Below are 23,282 nucleotides of genomic sequence, written 5' to 3'. Positions count from 1 at the left end.
AGGGCATTCGGTTAACCTGTAAGTTAAAGGTTGAAAATTGGGAGTTGGTTCTGCTTTTTTATTACATTATTAGGGAAATAGAATAGGTGTCTTATAAGATTAGAGCACCACCGGATCCGGTGTGTTAGTAAACAAGGTAAGCTTGATGGATTGTGGCAGCAAATGAAAAGAAATTACATGAGCAGTAACATTTTCCAAAATTATTTATTTATTTTTACAAGACAATGGAAAATGCATACCGTATTTTTCGGACTATAAGCCGCTACTTTTTTTTTTAAACAATGAAGCGGCTAATTTATGAATTTTTCCTGGGTTTTTCCCGGTGGCACAAACTTCAAGCCAAATAACACATAACATTAGACAACTGAAATTCCCGAACGGAAACGAAAAAACGCACCTCACCTGTGTTCTGAGCTGCACGGCATCGGGAGAAAAAACTTCCATCGTGTGATTTTTAAACGCACGACAATGCGAAAAGATAAACTCCCGAGAGAAATAGTTGTGAAAGGAAGGAGGAAGACAGTGAACAATGACTTTCTTGGTCGGCTACTGTTTAGATACAAGCCGTTGTAACGCGTTGAGTCTGGGTGAAGGGAGAGCTCGCTAACTCCAGTTACAACAGAAATCATATAAGCACAGACAGGTTTCCAAAACTCGTGCTTTTTTATTTTTTTTGGCAACACCGTTAAAGGTTAGTCAAAGAAACTTAGAAATCAGCATCAGAAAATAATAAGGACATAATCCTCGTCTTGAACACACGCAGTAATAGCGGTAAAATGCAGTGGCATGCTATTCCCAAAATACCGCTATGCTCTTAAAGGAAGCGCAACATATTTCACCCGTTACACCGTGTGTAACGTGTCTTTTATTAAAGCCTGTGTAAAGTACATTAGTGTAGACACCTGCGGCTTATAGACAGGGGCGGCTTATTTATGTTAAAAATAAAATTTTTTATATATGGGTGCGCTTTATAGTCCGGAAATTACGGTAATTGATTTGGCTGACCCCTTTATTTTTTAGCATTTTTTTCTATTTTTGAAATAGATAGTTTGCTTTCTAATAAACCCATTCGGTTGCTAGTCTGTGTAAAAGTGGCAGCCTTGAGCAAAGCTGCATCACACAAATTGGCAAATAACATCTGTAAATGCTTTTTTAGATAGTATGTGTGGAGCAATTCTCAAAAGATTCTCTTGCACAATACATTCTTTAGTGAAGAAAAGAAAAAAAAAACCTTGATTAGACTTGATCCTGCACACTTAAGTGCTCTTGTAGCCATAATTATTTATAAATGGCAAGAATTTGGACTTTTTATTCTTTTAGAATGCTTTTTTTTCACAAAAATATTGCAATTATGCATTTGTATGCGTTTAATGTATATTTAATTTTATACTTTATGTGTAGAATGGTCAAGTTTCAAGTCAAGTTTATTTCTATAGCGCTTTTCACAACAGACATTGTCTCAGGGCAGCTTTACAGAATTTAACAGTTGAGGTGAACAATGTCTATTTATCCCTGATGAGCAGCCGCCACGGTTCTTGACTGTGGTAAAGAAAAACTCCCGTAGATGTCATGAGGAAGAAAGCTTGAGAGGAACCAGACTCAAAAGGGAAACCCATCCTCATTTGGGTAACATCAAGAGTGTGATTATAGTCTTTAAACAATACAGAACACTGGAGATTGAGAACTAACATGAGCACAGGAATGTGTGATTATAAGTAATGTCCTTTCTACAGTCTTATACAGTCATTTGACGTAATGGAACCAGGAGCTACTAAGCAACTCATAATATAGCTCAACATTTGTGATCATTACAGATCTCAGATATGTCCAATGTCAAAACTCCACATGAAGTGGGATCTAATTGGCACTCTAGATGGTTCTGGATGTTTGCAGCATCTGCTTCTGTATAGGTCCATAATCTTCATGAGGTGGGACGTGAGTGGAGCTCTGTTCATGATATTAACAGCACAAGTTGATAATGGGCATGTAATCAGATGTATTGGAGCACAAGGTTATGATGTGATGTGTGTTATGTGAAGCTTTGCTAAATAGATACATCTTTAATCTGCACTTAAACTGGGAGAGTGTGTCTGAACCCCGAACACTGTCAGGAAGACTATTTCAAAGTTTAGGAGCTAAATGTAAGAATGTTTTACCACCTTTAGTGGACTTTGCTATTCTAGGAACTACTAGAAGTCCGGAGTTTTGAGATCTCAAGGAGCGTGACGGATTGTAGCGTGTTAGAAGACTGGAGAGATACATGGAAGCCAAACCATGTAGGGTTTTGTAAGTAAGTAGCAGTAGTTTGTAGTCGATTAGAAACTTAACAGGAAGCCAATGTAGGGACGATAAAATTAGGGTTATATGATGATATTTTCTTGACCTTGTGAGAATTCTGGCTTCTGCATTCTGGACAAACTGAAGCTTGTTTATTAATGATGAAGGACATCCACCTAGTAATGCATTACAATAGTCCGGTCTGGAGGTCATGAACGCGTGGACGAGCTTCTCTGCATCAGATATAGACAATGTTTCTTAGCTTAGCAATATTTCTAAGGTGGAAGAAGGCTGTTTATGTAATATGGTTGATATGATTTTGAAAAGACAAGTTGGTGTCTAAAATAACTCCCAGGTTTTTTACTGTTGAACTTGTAGTTACAGAACATTCTTCTAAATGCAGGATGAAATGCTAGAGCTTTTTGGGCCAATGGTATACTGCATGTATGTGTAAAACCCTGTGTGTGCGAGGGAGTATTCAAGAATCAGATGACTTTTTCCATGCTTTTTTATTTGATATTTTATTTTGATTTAGATTTTTCAGCATTTTTGCATTAAGAGATACACACATACTGGAGATACAGACATACATACTCATACACAAACACAGCAAATTCAGCTCAGCTTCCTCTGGTTCACACTGTTATCCATAAAGGACAAACAAACAAGATTACACCCAGGTAAAATCATCACACATTGTCTGAGGAGAGCACAGATCCACCACTCACCACATGAAATCACTTTTTCATATGTTTCTTTGGCACCGACAATTCTGTTGTCTATTCCTTGGTTTGTGTTTCCTGTTTCACTCTATACAGCTTATGCTTAGGTTTTTTTTCTCAATTGCTTTGGAGCAAATCTCAATTCATCCTTAATATTTGCAACCAGTAAGACAATTTGCATGACACAATGGATTGCCAAAGTCTGTACTTTTCTAAAAATCCTAAATTCATCTCTCAAAAGTAAGTATTCGTGTCAATGAACCTTTCATTGACATCAGAATAACAAATCCTTTTATCATTGTTAGCAAATAAGATCGTCAAAATGTTGAGCATGTTGTCAGTAGTGTTGGGCAGTAACTCCTTACTGTAACGCAGTTACTTTTGACAGTAACTAATACTTTAATGCGTTACTTTTTAAATAAAGTAACTCTGTTACCGTTACCATATGGTGTGTTGTTGGTTACTTTTTTAAATGAATGAATTTGGGCTGAAGTGTAGCCTACAGTCTGACCTGTTTACAGCAGAGACGCATCGTAGGATTGGTGGATGAACCTCTGTAAACACGAACAAGACGCTCTGTGGGCGTGTCTCCGTTTATTCAGGTCTGTGCGGCAGTAATGGCGAGTCGTGGCGAGAGCAAGACGAGTTTCTCAAAGTGGAAATATGCTCATTATTTCACTTTAGTTGGGTATAAATGCAAAAACTTCATACTTCAGCTGTGAAAGGAACATTTTTAGGAGCTCAACACAACAGCCTTTATGATGCAGAAGCCACTTTAGTTTTTGATTGTGAATAAATTATTCAGCTTGTTTTGTTCTTTATTTCAGAAATCCATGTAATATATTCAGTTTGTGTTGGTCTGACTTTAATAAAATAGTGTTTAGAAATTACTTTGTGTTTAAGTCAGTTTTGTGTTTGTAGACCATAACTACAGTGGCCGAGAAGTGCAAAACACATTAACAAATCCGAAAACAAATTAACAAATCCAAAAACAAATTAACAAATCCAAAAACAAAACAACAATTCCAAAAACAAATTAACAAATCCAAAAACAAAACAACAAATCCAAAAACAAAACAACAATTCCAAAAACAAATTAACAAATCCGAAAACAAAACAACAAATCCGAAAACAAAATAACAAATCCGAAAACAAATTAACAAATTCAAAAACACTAACAAATCCAAAAAACACAACGACAAGCCAGACAAACCGGAAAAGGTAGGTATAGTTTGCGAATGGAAACTTACAGATCATTGGACAAGACACCTGTCAGTCAAGATATACAGGTGAGTGACAGGTTTCTCGTCCAATGATCTGTAAGTTTCCATTCACAAACTATACCTACCTTTTCCGGTTTGTCTGAATCGGTGCACGAAACACATTAACAAATCCAAAAAACACAACGACAAGCCAGACAAACCGGAAAAGGTAGGTATAGTTTGTGAATGGAAACTTACAGATCATTGGACGAGACACCTGTCATTCAAAATATACAGGAAGTACAACTTTTTTCCCCCTTTTATTTATTTATTTATTTATTTATTTATTTATTTATTTATTTATTTATTTATTTATGTTTTTATTAAGCAATTAACCATATACAAACAACATGGCAATAACATGTACAATTTACATTACAATACACGGAACAGGTGCATAAAAATACAAATATATACACATACATAAATACAATTTATAATAATAATCATCAAAATTAAAGTAAAAAAAGGGTAAAAATAAACAGGGCTATGGTTTATTCTGTAAATCATATTTTTCTATGAAGGACAAAAGATTCATTGCATTTTTCTTACTAATCACTTTTAGGGCTGTTGTGAAAGAAATAAACTCATTATAAAATGCAAAAAAAAAACAAAAAACGTTGGTTTCAAGTATTTCGATTTTGTATATAAAATTTTTCCATCAGAAGTATATTATTAACAAGAAAGTCGTCTCTGTTATTGTTGATCACAGTTTGGGTTCCTTGGTGGTCTAGTGGTTAGGATTTGGTGCTCTCACTGCCGCGGCCCGGGTTTGATTCCCAGTCAGAACACCAAACCCAGCCGTTAGAGTTGCACAAACAGTGCCGTTAGGAAGGTCATCCAGTGTAAAACATGTGCCAAATCGTAAAATGTCCTAGATCTTTTTGTCATGGTATACTGCAGCATCTCCAACATCACTGCATATGAATTTCCTTCCTCAAAGTATCTTTGGATTAATTCCACTTTCTCCTTGCTTGCCAATGTTTATTTCTGTTATTTTTTATATTTAAAGGTGCACAAATCCAAATAATATAAAAAAGTTTAAAGTAAACGGACAATTTTACACATGTACATGAAACAAAGTTATAAGATTTCAGACTTCCTGTATATTTTGAATGACAGGTGTCTCGTCCAATGATCTGTAAGTTTCCATTCACAAACTATACCTACCTTTTCCGGTTTGTCTGGCTTGTCGTTGTGTTTTTTGGATTTGTTAATGTGTTTTGTGCACCGATTCAGACAAACCGGAAAAGGTAGGTATAGTTTGTGAACGTAAACTTACAGATCATTGGACGAGACACCTGTCACTCACCTCTATATCTTGACTGACAGGTGTCTCGTCCAATGATCTGTAAGTTTCCATTCGCAAACTATACCTACCTTTTCCGGTTTGTCTGGCTTGTCGTTGTGTTTTTTGGATTTGTTGATGTGTTTTTGAATTTGTTAATTTGTTTTCGGATTTGTTAATTTGTTTTTGGATTTGTTAATGTGTTTTGCACTTCTCGGCCACCGTACATAACGCATGAAAGGGCATTAATGGGAACATTAAAGAACGTTCTTTAAAAAAGTAACTAAAAAGTTACTTTCAACAGTAACGCATTACTTTTTGGTGTAAGTAATCAACAAAGTAATTGAGTTACTTTTTAAATGAAGTAACGAGTAACTGTAACTAGTTACTATTTCTTAGTAACTAGGACAACACTGGTTGTCAGCAGAGGTGGGAAGTAACGGAGTACAAATACTTCGTTACTGTACTTAAGTAGATTTTTCTGGTATCAGTTTTTTACTCCACTATTTATTTTTCAGACAACTTTTTACTTTTACTCATTACATTTTTACACAGATATCTGTACTTTTTACTTCTTACATTTTTAAAACAGACTCGTTACTTTAGTTTTAATCCATTGATTTGGTGAAATAGAATTTTTTTATTTTCACTGCGCACTGATTTCAGCCGAACAACCGATTTCCTGTTACTGCGTGTCTTTTTCACTCCGCTGGTGTATAAAGTCCTGACTTTCACTCACCACAGAAGGCAGTAAGAAGTTTGGGGTTAATGTGGATGAGACAGAGGGAGTCAGTGATGTAAACATGAATGAGAACAGACACATTCCTGATCATCATATTTTCTCTGCTTGTGTTCTATATGTGGATCTTCAGCCTGGACACATTCATTAGGTAACAACATTTTTAATTAGTTTTGTATTTATATATATATATATATATATATAGCTGTCAAAATTAAAATTATTTTAAACGGCACGAAATTTTTTCCTTTCTTTACTTAGATATAAAATAAATAAATTAACTTCAAATAAAAATATTTTTAATCAGTAAACTTTTGTTTTATTTTTGAGTCTCAAATCAAACAACAAAATCCGCCATGATTCTCACAATTTACCCTCTAGGTGGGTTTTTCCCTCATAATGGCGACACAAACTTAAATTACTGTCTTTATTGATCGTACAGATAAAAACAATATATCATTTAAATCTGTAAAATGTCTATAATTTTATATATATATATAAAAGCTTCCTGACTTGACTTGAAGAGGTGCAGTTTCTCCGGTATCACCTCATTAACTGTCCGTGTGGAAACATAGCAAAGGCTCTAAATGATGTCCACACATTTCTGCACTGATATAGCCTTTATATTTAATCACTGTACATATGCTTACATATATATCACATGCTGTACATATGATACATGTTTAACACCTCCAAGCTGCCAGTTTTGGGTACCTGAGCAAGCCCTTAACTCACTACTGCTCATTTAGTAAATTAGATCATTAAGAGTCGCTCGTGATAAACACTTCCAACAGGAAGTGGCTATATCTCGCTATCTTTGTCTCTCTATTTTCTCTATCTAATTGTCTCTGTGTCTCTTTTAGTAAATGTCTCTGTCTCACTGTATATGTCTCTCTCTTGCTGTCTCTCTATTTGTTTCTCACTCTTTCTAAAGCTGTGTCTGTGTCTCTTTGTCTTTGTCTCTGTCTTTCCTGCTTATTTACGTCTAACAAAGTTTTGAGTTTTGAAGTAATGCCATTAGTGATCTATGATGAAAGACCTCCCTGGTTCGATTCTTACCTCTAGTTTCATATTGAACATTATAAGAAGTTTTTAAAAACAAAACAATGAAAGATCATTAAAATTGGTTGCTGGCAAATCATGGTATATCAGTGGTGCAGGTGTTGGAGATGTGGTTCTTGTACCTGAGTCACTTCTCATAGACTTCGAGTTACTGAGAAAAGTTTTGACCCTCTACCATCATAATCTAAGAGAAAACACTGGTCTCCTAACGATAGAAAAGCCAAGAGTCCAATAAGCAAAGGCTTGTTTGCTTCTCCTGTGTTGGTGTAATGGTCAGTGAAGTGGTCGCCGCTATCTGACTCACCCGTTTTGATTCCTACCCCTTAGCTTTCATTTAAATTGTTTAAAAAGTTTTTTAAAAAGAACCAAAAAAGGTCCTACAAATCGGTTCTTGCAGGAGATCCTGTGGCTCAATTGGAAGAGCATTACCTCTGGGTTGCGAGGTTGCCGGTTCAAACCCCGGCCAGGGCTCAAAATTAAGAATGTGGAAGGTGTCAGAAATGGCTGCGTGGAAGGAAGACACCCCCCCCCCCCCCCCGGTGTCTGAGTAGCTGAAAACAGGGGGTTATGAAGCAAAAATGTTCAAAAAAGTATCGACTTAGTTTTGCATATATAGGGAAAAATTCTGCCAAAAACCTATCACCCTCACTTTTTCTGAGGCTGTGAAGCAGCCAGTATTCACAGCCTTTGTTTAGGGTCAACTACCTCATTGCTCACCAGACACTACTTTCTACACAGTTTACCCAGTGTGGGGACAAGCCAGATTCGAACCAGCAACCTCTGAGGCAAGGCTTTTATCACAAAGCCATCAAGTCCCACAACACACCTTCCTTTTTTGGGGGGTTTATCATTTGTTTCATGCTTCAAAGCAAGAAATTCAGACCAGACAGAAACACAGAAAGCAGGATTCGAACCCTGAACCCCACCAACAGCAAAATACCAGTCTTAACCCACTGAACCATCGGGAAGGACCGGCTGCGACGATTGTTTAGAGCAGGTCTATCTTTTCTTTCAAACCATCAACCCAAGAATATAATGCTAAAGACAGACATAGGAAGCAAACCCATGATGTGACTAGCAGGGACAAAGCAGGATTCAGACCCTGATTCACACCATTAGCAAGGCACCAGCATTAACCCACTGAACCATCAGGAAGGACAAGCTGGGAAGCTTGTTTAGAGCAGGTCTATCTTTCTTTTTAACCCTTCAAAACAAAAATATGAAGATGTATTAATCAGGAATTTAACCAACCTCATGACTAGCAGACAGAAAGCCAGGTTTGAACCCTGACCACCAACATTAAAGTACCAGCCTTAACCCACTAAGCCATCAGAAAAAAACAGGATGGGAAGCTTGATTAGAGCAGGTCTATCATTCTTTTCAAAGCATCAACACAAGAATTTAACGGTAAAGAAAGATGTAGGAAGCGAATACAGATGTAAGTAGCACAAGTTGAACCCACATTGTAAATAACAGGAAGAAAGCAGGATTTGAACCATGAGCCCCACCACCAGCGAGATACCAACCTTAACCCATTGAACCATTGGTGAGGACAGGCTAGGAAGCTTATTTAGAGCAGGTCTATCTTTCTTTTCAACCCATTAAAACCAAAAATATATCGCTGAAGAAAGATGTAGGAAGTGAATCCTGATAGTGACTGGCAGACAGAAAGCAGGATTCGAACCCTGAACCCCACCAAAAGCAAGAAACCTGATTTAACCCACTGAACCATCAGGGAAGACAGGCCAGGAAAGAAAGGTTGTTTAGAGCAGGTCTATCTACCTTTAAACCGTCAACACAAGAATATAAAGCTAAAGAAAGATTTAGGAAGCAGGAACATAACCTACATCGCAACTAGCAGGCAGAAATCAGGATTTAAACCCTGATCCTCACCATCAGCAAGGCACCAGCCTTAACCCACTCAACCATGAAAGAGATCAGATTGGGATGCATGTTTAGATGAGGCACAAGCCTTAAACCTCTGAGCGACCACTACTGAAATGCATGTGTGCTTTTTGGAGGGTTCATACTTTGTTTCATGCCAGCGCAGTAAGAAAGAAGGCATGTAGGACTGGCTTTGAAACCTTATCACCAGCGTGGACTATATTAAGGACCATGTTCAGGCACAAGCCTTAACCCACTGAGCTACCACAGAAGTGCCTTTTTTCTTTGGTGGAGTTATCTTTCATTAAAGACCAGGAAATCAATAAATTAATCCAACACAGAAAGGACAGAATTGAAATGTTTTCAGAGGGGACACAGTCCAGAAGTTTTATTTACCAACACAGCAACCAGGAATCAAACTTTCAAACTCATCCTTGTGGGGATACTGACATTACCCACTAGGCTATCACATCCATCCATCTATCCATCTATCCATCTATCTATCTATCTATCTATCTATCTATCTATCTATCTATCTATCTATCTATCTATCTATCTATCTATCTATCTACCTGTCTGTCTGTCTGTCTGTCTGTCTGTCTGTCTGTCTGTCTGTCTGTCTGTCTATCTATCTATCTATCTATCTATCTATCTATCTATCTATCTATCTATCTATCTATCTATCTATCTATCTATCTATCTATCTATCTATAATGTGAGGTCCAGTTAACAGCTAAAACAGGTAAAAGTAATAACTACTTTTTACTTAAGTACATGTCAGAGCCAAAACTTCTTTACTTTCACTTAAGTAAAAAAGTTTAATTAGTACTTCAACTTTTTCCCGAGTATTTTAAAACATGAGTATCTGTACTTCTACTTAAGTAAAGGATGTGTGTACTTTTGCCACCTCTGGTTGTCAGTATGACGGTGCACACTTTCAGTTTTCCCTGATGTAAACTACAGGATTACATTGATTAAAAATGCACAAGGCTGAATTTTGGCATCTATGAATGTGAACAACACATTACTGTGTGTGTGATATTGGAAACAGGATTCACACTTTAACTATACTGTACTAGTGTTCGTTCGTTTCCAGGTTGTTTGTTTATTTTTATTTTTATTGTGTTTTGCTCAGTCTAGCAAATTGAAGGGTCCCGAGATTCACCTTTGACCTGTTTTAGAGAATTAGTCGATCATGACTTGATCTGATGCCGTTCTCTCGCTGTCATTAGTGACATTCAAGATTGAGCTGCACAATTCCTTAACTGATAATGTAAGAAACAGCAGATAATTGTACACAATCAATTAAATGGATGGAACCAATGCATTTGCAATTTGATCAAAGCAACAAGAAATGTTCTTATTATGAGCACAAATGACTGAATGATGTGGAGGTTTAAGTAGTTTTGAGAATTTCATTTCTGATCTGCTCCAAAGCAACTGAGAAAAACTTTAATAACTAAAGTCATTTCTGGTATTGGGCCACACTGGACTGAATTTGCTGACTATGCTGAATTGCTGACTGATCCCAGTTAGTTGGAACTGGAGAGGGAAGTGCCTGATGATCATGTTCTAGCTCGATGGTTATGTTCAGGAATGCTGATTGGTACCATAAGAGTCACTCCAGTGTTTCTGCTGAAAGCTGTGTGATGAACTGTGTGAAAATGAGACCTTGAGCTGGTGCACAATAGAAAAAGAAAGCTTTCTTAGACACCAGGAACATTCCTAATGTACACTATAAAAGAAATGTATTGGAACCCCTGGCTTTTTCAGTAGTATGTGCATTTTTTACCCAAAGTTGGAGGCAAACAGTTGTATGCGATGTGTGAAACATTATATTTTCCCTCAACCTGTTCCAGCATGGCAATTCTCTTGTGCACAAGCCATCTCCATGAAGATATACAATAGTGCCAAGTTTGCAGACACCTGGTCATATGTATGGTATGAGCTTTTTGAGCATCACATTCCACATTTAGTCCCAACGTGCTCTTATAATTCCCTTTACTCTTCTGTTAAGATTTTTGAGTGTTTTGTGGACATTTTGTTCATCAGCCACAACAGTTTTGAAAAGTCAGTTACTGATGTAGTTGAGGTGAGGAGGCCTGGGTGCAGTCAGTGTTCATCCCAATTAATACCAGTAGGGTTGAAATCAGAGCTCTAAAGCAGTCCACTCAAGATCTTTCTCTTCAAACCATGTAAACCATACCTTCATGGAGCTGGCTTTGTGCACAATGCCATGCTGGAACAGGTTTTCGTCTCCTAGTTAAAGTGGATGCATAATGTATTATACCATATCTAAAGGCGTCCTATACAATTGTGTGCCTCCAGCTTTGTGTTATAGTAGCAGTTTGCAGTTTGGATCGAAAGCTCATAAGTTAAAATCCCAGCCACATCAAGCTGCCACACCTGGGCCCCTGAGCAAGACCCTTAACCCCATAGCTGCTCAGTTGTATAAATGAGATTGAGATTAATTTGCTCTGGATAAGGCCGTCTGCCACATGTCATAAATGTAAATATAAGGCCTTGAGTGACCTTAACCCTATTGACTGAGGAGGAGGCATGAAGCCCAATTCATCATCTTGCCAATGCAACATGCTTGAGGAGCTCTATGAAGGCCTTCACATCACCATTTAACCCATTTTCAGAAGTATCATGGCTGAACTGGCTGAACAAGGAATACTGCAGCTGAAATCATGGTGAGTTTCAGCAACATTCAAATCGTCTGTCTCTTCTTCTGCTCCTGGTCACCACAAACTGCTCTTGTTGTTTCCAGAACAGGTAAAAGAAAAGAACATGATGATGTTCCTGGTGGAGGCTGACAAAAGACTAAATGACCTCACTAAAAAGAAGAAATATTCATGATGATGTCTGGGACTTCCTCCAGGTTTTTAGAACTGCCATAGAATAATTGGGAAAGAGGGCTTAGTAGCTTATCTCTCTACGAACACTTTTTATCTCTCCATGAACGCTGCAGTGTTTTTTCACTTGCCGACACGAGCACGTATCTAATAATTGGAAATAATAATTTATGATTTCTGCATCAAACCGTTTCAATAATTTTTTATGGTGCATTGATTCAAATCATTGAATTGTTCCAGGTCTATTCAGTCTTTAAAAACGCCAATCATTAGAGCTTCCAAACTAAAAAAGAGGTACAGACCAAAAAGTAAACCCTTTTATTGAAAGATTGCTAGATTTATACTGAAGTGTCAAAATATTGAACCTTCAAAAAAAGAACACATCCCAATTTAAAGAGATCTGTAGTGTGTGCAAAAATTTGTGTAAGGCAGAAAAAACACTTTCAATTCTGACATTACTTTCTGTACGGGTTTGAGAGAGAGATAGCGAGAGAGAAAGAGCGAGAGAGAGAGAAAGAGAGAAAGAGAGAAAGAGAGAGAGATGGTGTATGTATTCTAAATAGGGTGGCAAACCATTGGATTGGTTGGCAGGGTTTGGAAATGAACATGAGGTCAAAATATGTTTGTACATGTGGGTTTAAAAAAGTGACATGACAAACAACATTTAAAAGATTAAGCAATTTGCATCTTCATGCATAGCCATCAATACAATACATAAGACTGTAGATATGAAGCAGCTATTACAATTCACCCCTATTACATTGTGACCCAATTTCAATCCCATTCAACACAATGTGATTCAATGCAATACGATGCAATAAAAAAAAAAAAAATAATATTATGCTCTGCAATTCAGTATTGTACAGATAGTTCGCTTTTATTTCTTTGGTTTATTTCTTTGGTTTTCTTAAGTGCCTTCTGACTTCTAACGCATGGCCCTTTCACAAACATGCCTTTGTAGTGCAAAAAAAAAAAAAAAAAGGAAAGATAAAAAGGTAATAATAAACTAGTCAATCTGTTCCTGTTCTGTATCTAGGAAGATGCAGCTCTATCTCTGCCATGTTAATCTGTAATCTATGTGACTCTCAGGACACCCCTCAGTCTCCGTAGTGTTGTGATATGTCATATTCACGTTCATGTAGCAGTGGAGGTTCTGAGAAAACTTGCTTGAGAAACAATTTAGCAAAAAGAAATCAAGCTACATATAAAATATTGGTTGCAAATTATTGGTCTCCTTCTACGTAATAAAAGTATAGCTAATCTATTAATTATTATATAGAAATAAATATTTTTTTTATATCCTTCATTCAGGATCACCCCCACACCATTTCGAACAATTATTCACACAGGGCCATGTAGTTTTGGATTTTGTTTTCCCGCCTTAATTTAAAAACTGCGTGTTGTGTTCACTTGTGTTCTCGTTTACTAATATTTAAATTAGTTTGATGATCTGAAACATTCAAATGTGGCAAACATGCAAAAAAATAAGAAATCACTTTTTCACACCACTGTATGTATTACATCAAAAAGTGCAAATGCACACACACACACAAAAAAAAGACGTAGTCGAAAAAGAAATAATGATGGTGCTCTACTCAAACCCACACAAAAAAAGTAGCCCATGAGATTTTAGGGGAAGCTGATATTACTGTTGGAGATATACATAGAGCCTCTTTTCTACAGCCATTAAACCATTTGGCATTGTGTCCCAAATGCTCTGTTTCTCTAAAAACTTGCATACTGTACTAAACTGTTCCCGCTTCTATTTGGTTATGGTTGGATGCTCAGCTGTTGCATGACTATGAGTGTTTTATTCGCTAATTATTTCACTTATAAATGAGCAGCTAAAAAGTCTAAGACAGGTTGAAGTGTTGCATTAGCAATTGGAATGTGTTGTTGCTAACATAAAAAGAAAGAAATTCAACCAGCTGTCAGCACCAGTGAAGCGAGATATCATTAGTCTTGATCAGTCTGGAAAATAAAGCAAAAAAAAATAAAGGATTGTAATGTTGGCCATATACTCTTATAAAGAACATACCGTAATTTCCAGACTATTAAGCACACCCAAATATAAGCCGCACCCACTGAATTTTGATGCTGTGCAGCTCAGAACACAGGTGAAGTGTGTGTTTTCATGCCCGGTTGTTTTCAGCGTGACGAATGATTCGCATTTCCTGTAGACAGTCCGAGTGAGCGGCAGGTCAAACGTCAGAGGAACATCATCCATATTTATGATGTGGTGCGGCCCGATTCAGTGGGAGCGCATCTGATTTAATATAAAGAGTTTCATTGGTTCACCTGAACCCGTTCCGCAATTTCATTGGTCTAATGTTATGGGGTTCACCCAGGAAAAATCCATAAATTAGCCGCTTCGTTGTTTAAGCCGCGGGGTAAAAAAGCGTGGGAAAAAAGTAGCGGCTTATAGTCCGGAAAATACGGTATTTATTTTTATCACCACATTATCTGTGTAAAGCTGCTTTGAAACAATGTTCATTGTTAAAAGTGCTATGCAAATAACAATGAATTAAATTGAAATTTAAGGGAATATAGTAGCTCCCATGTTGTAGGTTCTCTCCCCCATTACAACGGCTGGCAAACATCCTGTCAAAGTTTATGCAAGAAGATTTCACCAGAGTAAAAATATTGTTTTTAATCACAAAACGGAAACAGTATGCCTCAAAACCCAGGAACTGTTCAGGGTTCAAAGCATCACAAATCATCATGGAAAAGTATTTTTGCCAGTAGTTATGGTTCCCTAGTATTGATGATGTGACTGCTGAGCAAAATGAATTCTAATAACCGGATGAATTCTAAATAATTCTAATATGTATATTCTGTAGTGTAGCGAACAAAACTAGTAGGTTTGAATGATTCCACTGCATGTATTTTGAGGAACGAATCTTTTGTCTGCATGTTCTAATATATAGGTTAATAAAAAAAAACTACAATCCCAATAGCTGAAGCATAGAGAAAACCATTCCACAGTTGACTTACTTGATGTATAAAAATATACAAAGTTCTGACCTCACAGTACAAATAAATTGTACCTAATTAGTCACTAATTGACTGCTACAAAATCTTTAATGAATTTCACGCCTGGTTAACAAGGATAAATCATCTGATTGTAATTAATGAGCTTCAGAATAAATAAATCACGTGATCCTTAACCTTTATGAGGGTAAAAGATTTACTCTCTCCTGCCTGATTCTGCCAGTCATTGTTTTTTTTCTTACTCTTCAGTAAGCGTGTGTAAGAGTTTCACGTATCCAAGCTGATGCATGATGCATAAGAACAAATGTGCAGCCAATTCTTACCCTACAGCATGGATACTGCACTGACTGCAAATTAGTAATACAGGATTGTCGGGGCAATTTCCAATAACCCCGGAATGTCACGTTATAGACGACGCCTTTAAACCAAAAAAAACCCCCAAAAAAACGACGTATAGAGTGCAGCATGAATGATTTATTTATGACAGTATCTTTGATGGCAGCAGTTTTAATTTATGAAGGAATCTTTGTGTCCGTTATTTGGATATTTTGGTGCATTACGATACAAACAGGTTACACTGAACTCACGCATACCAGATCTCACGTCTCAATTAGCTCTACAGTTTTTCTCAGTTGCCTTTAGAACATTTCTCAGATCAGAAATAAAACTCTTCAAACTACTTGTTCAACCCGCACGTCGTTTAGTCACGTGCGCATGTCAGAAAAGCGATTTCAAATTGCGAACACTTTTGTACATTCATTTAATCGATTGTGTCAAATTGTCAGTTCATTGCAAAAGTCATTTAATGCAAAATGGTTAAAACATCTGTCATCAAAACTTTCGATCCACCTTAATTTTTGTAAATGTGACTTGAATTGATGAACTGTGCAGATGAATCTTCATTGTCACTAACAGTGTTGTGCAGTAACGCGTTATTGTAACGCAGTTACTTTTGACAGTAACTAATATTGTAACGCATTTTTTTTAATAAAGTACCCGTTACCGTATGGTGTGTTACCCGTTACTTTTTTAAATGAATGAATTTGGGCTGAAGTGTAGACTACAGTCTAACCTGTTTACAGAAGAGACGCATTGTCGGATTTTAGGATGAACCACTGCAAACACGAAGAAGATGCGCTGTGGGCGTGTCTCCGTTTATTCAGCTCTGTGCGGTAGTAATGGCGAGTCGAGGCGAGAGCAAGACGAGTTTCTCAAAGTGGAAATATGCAAATTTTTTTCACTTTAGTTGAGCATAAAGACAAAAACTTTTTAGTCAAATGTGTCTTTCTGGTTCGAAGGTCGTATCTACTGCGATAAACAGCAACTCCAATCTGTTGAAGCTGCTCCAGAAACTACATGCCTCGACGAAGCTAGAAGCTAACCCGGTGTTCTGTTCTACATTGTTGATAGTTTTTATACTTAAGCTGTGAAAGAAACATTTTCAAGAGCTCAACACAACTGCTCTTATGATGCAGAAGCCACTTTAGAAAGTGATTCTTGGAAAACTTTAATTACATTACAATTTCTGAAAATGGATGAATTACGATGAATGAATGGACGATTACACGATGTGGAGGTTGAACAAGTCGTTTTTTGTTTCTGATTTGAGAAATGCTCCAAAGCAACTGTGAAAAACTGTAGCTGCTAATCTTATTAAATAAATGAGCTAGCAAATGTGACACGGTGGAAAATGTCCTGTGAGAGGGACTGGGATTTATTTTAGAAAGAGCAGCCTGATGTGGCCAATTCACTGGTGCTACCCTATCCAGATAAGTGTCCAGGCATTAATCAGAGATTAATGTTCTCTAAGAACAGGCTGCTCCTTGGCTAGGTGCAAGATTCTCTGGCTGGGATGTGTGTGTGTGGTGTGTGCAAGATACTCTGGCTAAGAGACATATAAGGGGGGTTTGGGGTTGGTGGCTGGGTGTTAAGCAGCACAGCAAGAAAAATACCTCAGGTTCCATGCGATAAACAGGATTGATGTTTGCAAGCAAGGTGTTTAACTTGATCCAGCAGCACATGAGAAGTATCATTCAGCATCACCGAGCAGTTGAGAGCTTGTGGAGAAAAACAACTTTCCCAAACCAATTTTTTTCTACTTTAACCACCGTCTAATGGGGAGTCTCTTATCGTTCGCTGAAGAGATGTTTCATTTTTTCAGCATATTCGTCACATTTCCTGCGAAAGAAACCACTTTAATACAGATGCATTTTTTTGTTGAATCGCATTAGCTGCTTAGAGCTTTGTAAGAGACGCTAGGGAAAACATGTTAGCCGAAGTGCCCATGGGCTTTTTTTTTTAATGAACAGAGGCGTATTAAGGTAAAGGAGGCAGTTAAGACACTGCTGTTGTAGCCCGTGCGGTGTAGACTTGTAGATATCGATCCGTTGTTTGCAGCATGAGCAGCCTCAACATAGATCAGACGTGAAAGTCAATAGCTTGTGCCAAACCTCGCTAGAAGATGGCAGAAAGCAGCAGGAGAGTGAGAAATAAAAAACCTGAAGCGGAGATCCTTATCTCCGCACGCCCCAGCGCACATCATATTAGCCACAGAGACGAAGCGGCGGGCTATGTTCAGATGACGGATGTGATGTTTCATTGGCATTTAAAACCATCGCGTGCCGTAATCTTAAGAGCGCGACTTGTTGAAGCAGGCTTTCATTCGAGGAATGTATTCATATTGCAAATTGTATGATATCATTGAGGCTTTTACACTAGCAAGCCACAGAATGGTAGAAGACCATTCATTTTCACAGCTCCTCGAGGTCAGTGTGACAGAGTGACAAGCAACATTTGCACCAAAATCGACGCAATTATATGCAAATTAAATGGTAAAATCAAAACGACTGACTCAAACTATTCCTCAGACAAGATCTTGTTCAATACCTCGCTGACAACTTCACTTTCTAGACACCATGATAACTATAATGGTTATTTCATTTTATCCTGTCATCCCATACATACCACCATTTTTTGTCTTTAATGCTCGCAGGCACCATGCGGCTGATCATCATAGTCTATCAAATATATTTTTTGGATTTTTTGTTTAAGCATAGATTTAAAACATATATAAACAGCGGCTACTCTTTTTCTACCAATCCTGAGGCATCTAGAGATTGCACCAGCTCCTGTTGTGTCCCACCTCATGCAGATCTCTGACTTTCAAAAAGAAGACCCCACAAGGATCCTGAGCCATGTACAGAAGTACCGGCTCCATTTGGATCCTACTTCATGAAGATTTCAGACATTGAGGATAAAAAATCGCAATCAATACTTAAAATAATATTCTACATATGCTGTTTCTCCAGCATTGAACATTTAAATGCTTTGGCATGGAGAAGTTGGTGCTGAATCTCACAGTGGTGGGCGCATTTGGTACCTGTGCCTTCAGTGAGGACGTACCCAACTTAATCCACTTCTTAATACTACCACTTTCATGTTGCAATTATAGGAACCAATAATACAATACAAAAACGCAATATAACAATGCGTGGCATTGCATTACAGAAAGAGAGGAATTTCACATATGGAGGGTAAAAATCATTTTACTAAAGTAAGAAACCCAGTTAAGACTCCAAACCTCTACACTACAACCACAACTGTGCACCTACATCATCTGGAGCAGTTCAGAATTAATGTTTTATATATATATATATATATAATACAGACCAAAAGTTTGGACACACCTTCTCATTTAAAGAGTTTTCTTTATTTTCATGACTATGAAAATTGTAGAGTCACACTGAAGGCATTAAGGGCTATTTGACCAAGAAGGAGAGTGATGGGGTGCTGCGCCAGATGACCTGGCCTCCACAGTCACCGGACCTGAACCCAATCGAGATGGTTTAGGGGTGAGCTGGACCGCAGAGTGAAGGCAAAAGGGCCAACAAGTGCCAAGCATCTCACGGGGAACTCCTTCAAGACTGTTGAAAGACCATTTTAGGTGACTACCTCTTGAAACTCATCAAGAGAATGCCAAGAGTGTGCAAAGCAGTAATCAAAGCAAAAGGTGGCTACTTTGAAGAACCTACAATATGACATATTTTCAGTTGTTTCACTCTTTTTTGTTATGTATATAATTCCATATATAATTCCACATGTGTAAATTCATAGTTCTGATGCCTTCAGTGTGAATCTACAATTTTCATAGTCATGAAAATAAAGAAAACTCTTTGAATGAGAAGGTGTGTCCAAACTTTTGGTCTGTACTGTATTTATATACATTTTTATGAAATACAACTTACTCAACAGAGATGCAGACTCGTAATCCAGTGGTACCACTCGTATTCACTGGTCTGGAAGTGGTGAACAAACCCTTTCCCAGGCTGAGACAAGCTAGCTAGCTTCGGGGTTGGACGTCCTCCTTACCATGTCTAGCTTTACTGGAAAATTGATTTTTAAGTATTTCCGAGACCAAATAAATTTCTCCTCCTCCATGGGCATAGAAAAGTCTATCTAAGATGTATTAATGAGTGCAGAGTGCTACAGACGTGTTTTGCCAGTCGAACTTGGCTGTAACAGTTTCCCTCTGACCAACCAATCAGAGGACGGAAAAATGCTAACACTATTGTGGGCTAATATGAAATCTGATTGGTTAAAGAAACAAACCCATGGCTAATGTTATCTAAGGTAAAAAGGCCAGCAGGACTGACTTTGAAGGCCCTAAGCAGATTAGATTGACATGACAACACATAGAGGCTGGAAATCTTATTGGACAAAAAATCTAACATCCACATATACGTACTGGAAGCAGTGCTGATAGTGATAAACGCATATAGTGTTACAGAAGGCTTTGCTGGCCCCGACCGCCTGTCACTTGAATCGCAGATGTTGAGCTAATTTGTGAGTTGCTCAGGTGCTCCTGGTTCCACAACTCCAACTGACTGTATTAGACTGTAAAAAAAGACATTACACATAATTACACGCTCAGGATATTTCATTGTAAAGTTTTAATGATTTATAATTACTTTTATAATTACTGTAGTCTTGGTGCCACCCAAGTTAGGATAGGTCCTTTTAAATCTGGTTCCTTTCAAGGTTTTTTCCTGAAACCATCTAAAGGAGGTTTTAGCTGTAATTAATGGACATTTGGTGCCACCCAGATGAGGACTGGTTCCCGCTTGAGTCTGGTTCCCCTCAAGGTTTTTTTTTTTATACCATCTCAGGGAGTTTTTCTTGCCACAGTCACCACCAGCTCACTCATCAGAGACAAACTTACAATTATAACAAACTTGTTCATTGTCACACCTCTGTATTAAATATAACTTTGTTCTATATAAATTTGACATTCTGTATAGCTGTTTCAAAACAATGGCCGTTATTAAAAGCGCTATAGAAATAAAATTGAATTGAATATGTTCAACATATACATAAAGAGGAGAGCTTTTTTAAATATACCTGTTAATCATCTTTTTTCCCACGCTTTAAACCCTGCGGCTTAAACAACAAAGCGGCTAATTTATGGATTTTTCCGGGGTTTTTCCCGGTTTCACAAACTTCAAGCCAAAAAACTGAGCCCCATAACATCAGACCAATGAAATTGCGGAACGGGTTCAGGTGAACCAATGAAACTCTTTATATTAAATCAGATGCGCTCCCACTGAATTGGGCCGCACCACATCATAAATATAGATGAGGTTCCTCTGACGTTTGACCTGCCGCTCACTCGGACTGTCTACAGGAAATGTGAATCATTCGTCACGCTGAAAACAACTGGGCATGAAAACACACTTCACCTGTGTTCTGAGCTGCACGGCATCGAGAGAAAAGATTCACCGATGGTGATTTTCAAACGCACGACGATGCCAAAAGAAAAACTCCCAAGAGAAATAGTTGTGAAAGGAAGGAGGAAGACAGTGAACAATGACTTTCTTGGTCGGCTACTGTTTAGATACAAGTCATGTAACAGACACTGTCTTTCATTAAAGCCTGTGTAAAGTTCATTAGTTTCAGTGTAGAAATTATTTATGTTCAAAATAAAAATCTTTGTAAAATTCAGTGGGTGCGGCTTATATTTGGGTGCGCTTAATAGTCCAGAAATTACGGTATATACACAATGTACTACTTAGGGATAGTCTGGGTACTGTAGTACACAGAATGTACACATATACATACTGTATATTTAACTAACACATGCACATGTTTTATATATACAGTTGATATATTTGTTATACCTGCTCCTTTTTTTAAACACAGTGCAAATCAATTTTTACTGAGTACTGGCCGGGGCAGAGAGTTTTGAATGTATTTATCTATTAATTTTAGTCATTACAAAAAAAAAAATTTGAAAAAAAGAAGAAAGGATTGCTGGTGCATGTAAAGTGAACTTACTTCACTGATCTTCCCAGAAATGTATTGCAAAGCCAAGCACATAACACAAATAAATCGACGCCCCAAGCATGCTATTTAACCGTTTTCAGGATAACCACGCAGTAGGTTGTGTGTGTAGGAGGCACTTACTACTGTAGGCAGCGTAAAAGGTGTGAAATCAGATGGAATAGAAGTTCTTTATTCCAGATTGGGTGTAAGTGCGTTTGAGGCTCAGCATCTGTGCAACTCGCACAGTAGAATTCGTTATTGGCGTTTTTTTCGATTGCACTCTCGTCTCGGTCATTGTCTGTAATTGAACAATTTCTCGTGAAATTTTTTTTTAAGCGAGCAGTAATGCAGTATTGAACAGTAAACGCTCCGCAGTTCAGCTTGCACTATTTTTGTTTGTGTTTTTTTTTCGTATTAGAGAAAACGAATTACATCTTGACTTGTCTGTCATAGCTGGTTGCGTTCCTTCTACTTTTAAAAGCACCCTACTGGGAAATGTAATGCTATATTAAAAGCTAATTACAAAAACGGCCACAGGCTGTGGGATTCCCTCCGTAATGAAATCGGTATAAGTAGCTCGCATGCAGCATGCTTAGAAGAGTGAGCGTTCTTGATTGTTGGAGTCCAGCTGTGAAGCTGTCCTGCTGTGATTTCTCTCTTTTTTTTTTTCCCCTCTCAAGGTTTGATCACAGTTGCTCTGCTTTCCTCTCTGACCGACAGGGTCAGCACGTCAGCTGGTCATACATCATCATCACAAAAGATTTCAGGTCCTGTGTTAGGAGATGTCAGAGAGAACGAGAGAGAGATGGAGAGCGTGGAAGAGAAATGGATGGCACACTCGAGGTTGCCTGGGACCTCCCAAGGTGTTACATCCTGTAAAAAGCTATGGTTGATTCATGTGCGAGCCACACAGAGACCGCTCTAGTCCCTCTCCAATTACTATTCTGGGAAAATATGGTGGGAGCTGCACACAAGTGACTGCTGAAGCCAGGCCATGCACTTGTGTGACGGGTTGGAACCCAAGCAAATGTGAATGCAAGATGGGTTTGGATTGAGGCAGAAAATAAACAATTCATTTTATTAATCGTAGTTGCGGAAGATCTAAGAGGTCATGCATTATCATATTTTTTTCTTTCTTGTTTTCCTAAATTACGACTTAATTTTCTCATGATCTCAAAATAACAAAAGTCATTTTTCTTGTGATCTCTCCAAAAAAAAAGTTTTTTCATGTAATCTTGACTTTACGATTTTTTTTCTTCTCCTGATCACAATGAAATTTTCTCGTGATTTTGTCATAAAAGTTGTTTACTTGTGATCTCGAACTAACAAAAATTGTTTTCTCGTGATTTTGACCCAACACGAGTGGTGTTCTCATTATCATTAATCGTAGTTATGAAATTTCTAAGAGGCCATTAATTATTTACCGTAATTTCAAGACTATAAAGAGCACCCATATATAAGCCGCACCCACTGAATTTGACAAAGATGTTTATTGTAAACATTAATAAGCTGCACCTGTCTATAAGCCTCAGGTGTCTACACTGAAACTAATGAACTTTACACAGGCTTTAATGAAAGACAGTGTCTGTTACACGGTGTAACGGGTGAAATATGTTGTGGCTCCTTTAAGTATCTTTTAGATCTGCTGCACACTAGCAACATTTTCAAGGCACGAGATTTTCTCTTGATGCAATTACGTGAGAAAATGGGAAAATAATTTGGAGACCACGAGAAAACATTTCTTGTTTTATCGAGATCAAAAGAAAATGTTTTTTTTAATTGTGAGAAAATTCTTTTGTTATCATGAGAAAATAAGAAAGAAATATATATTATAATGCATGACCTCTTAGGACTTCCAGAGGTATCTCCATATACACCAAT

Source organism: Silurus aristotelis (assembly GCF_946808225.1).
Source record: "Silurus aristotelis genome assembly, chromosome: 27".
NCBI classification, from domain to species: domain Eukaryota; kingdom Metazoa; phylum Chordata; class Actinopteri; order Siluriformes; family Siluridae; genus Silurus; species Silurus aristotelis.
This window is presented reverse-complemented; position numbering follows the sequence as displayed.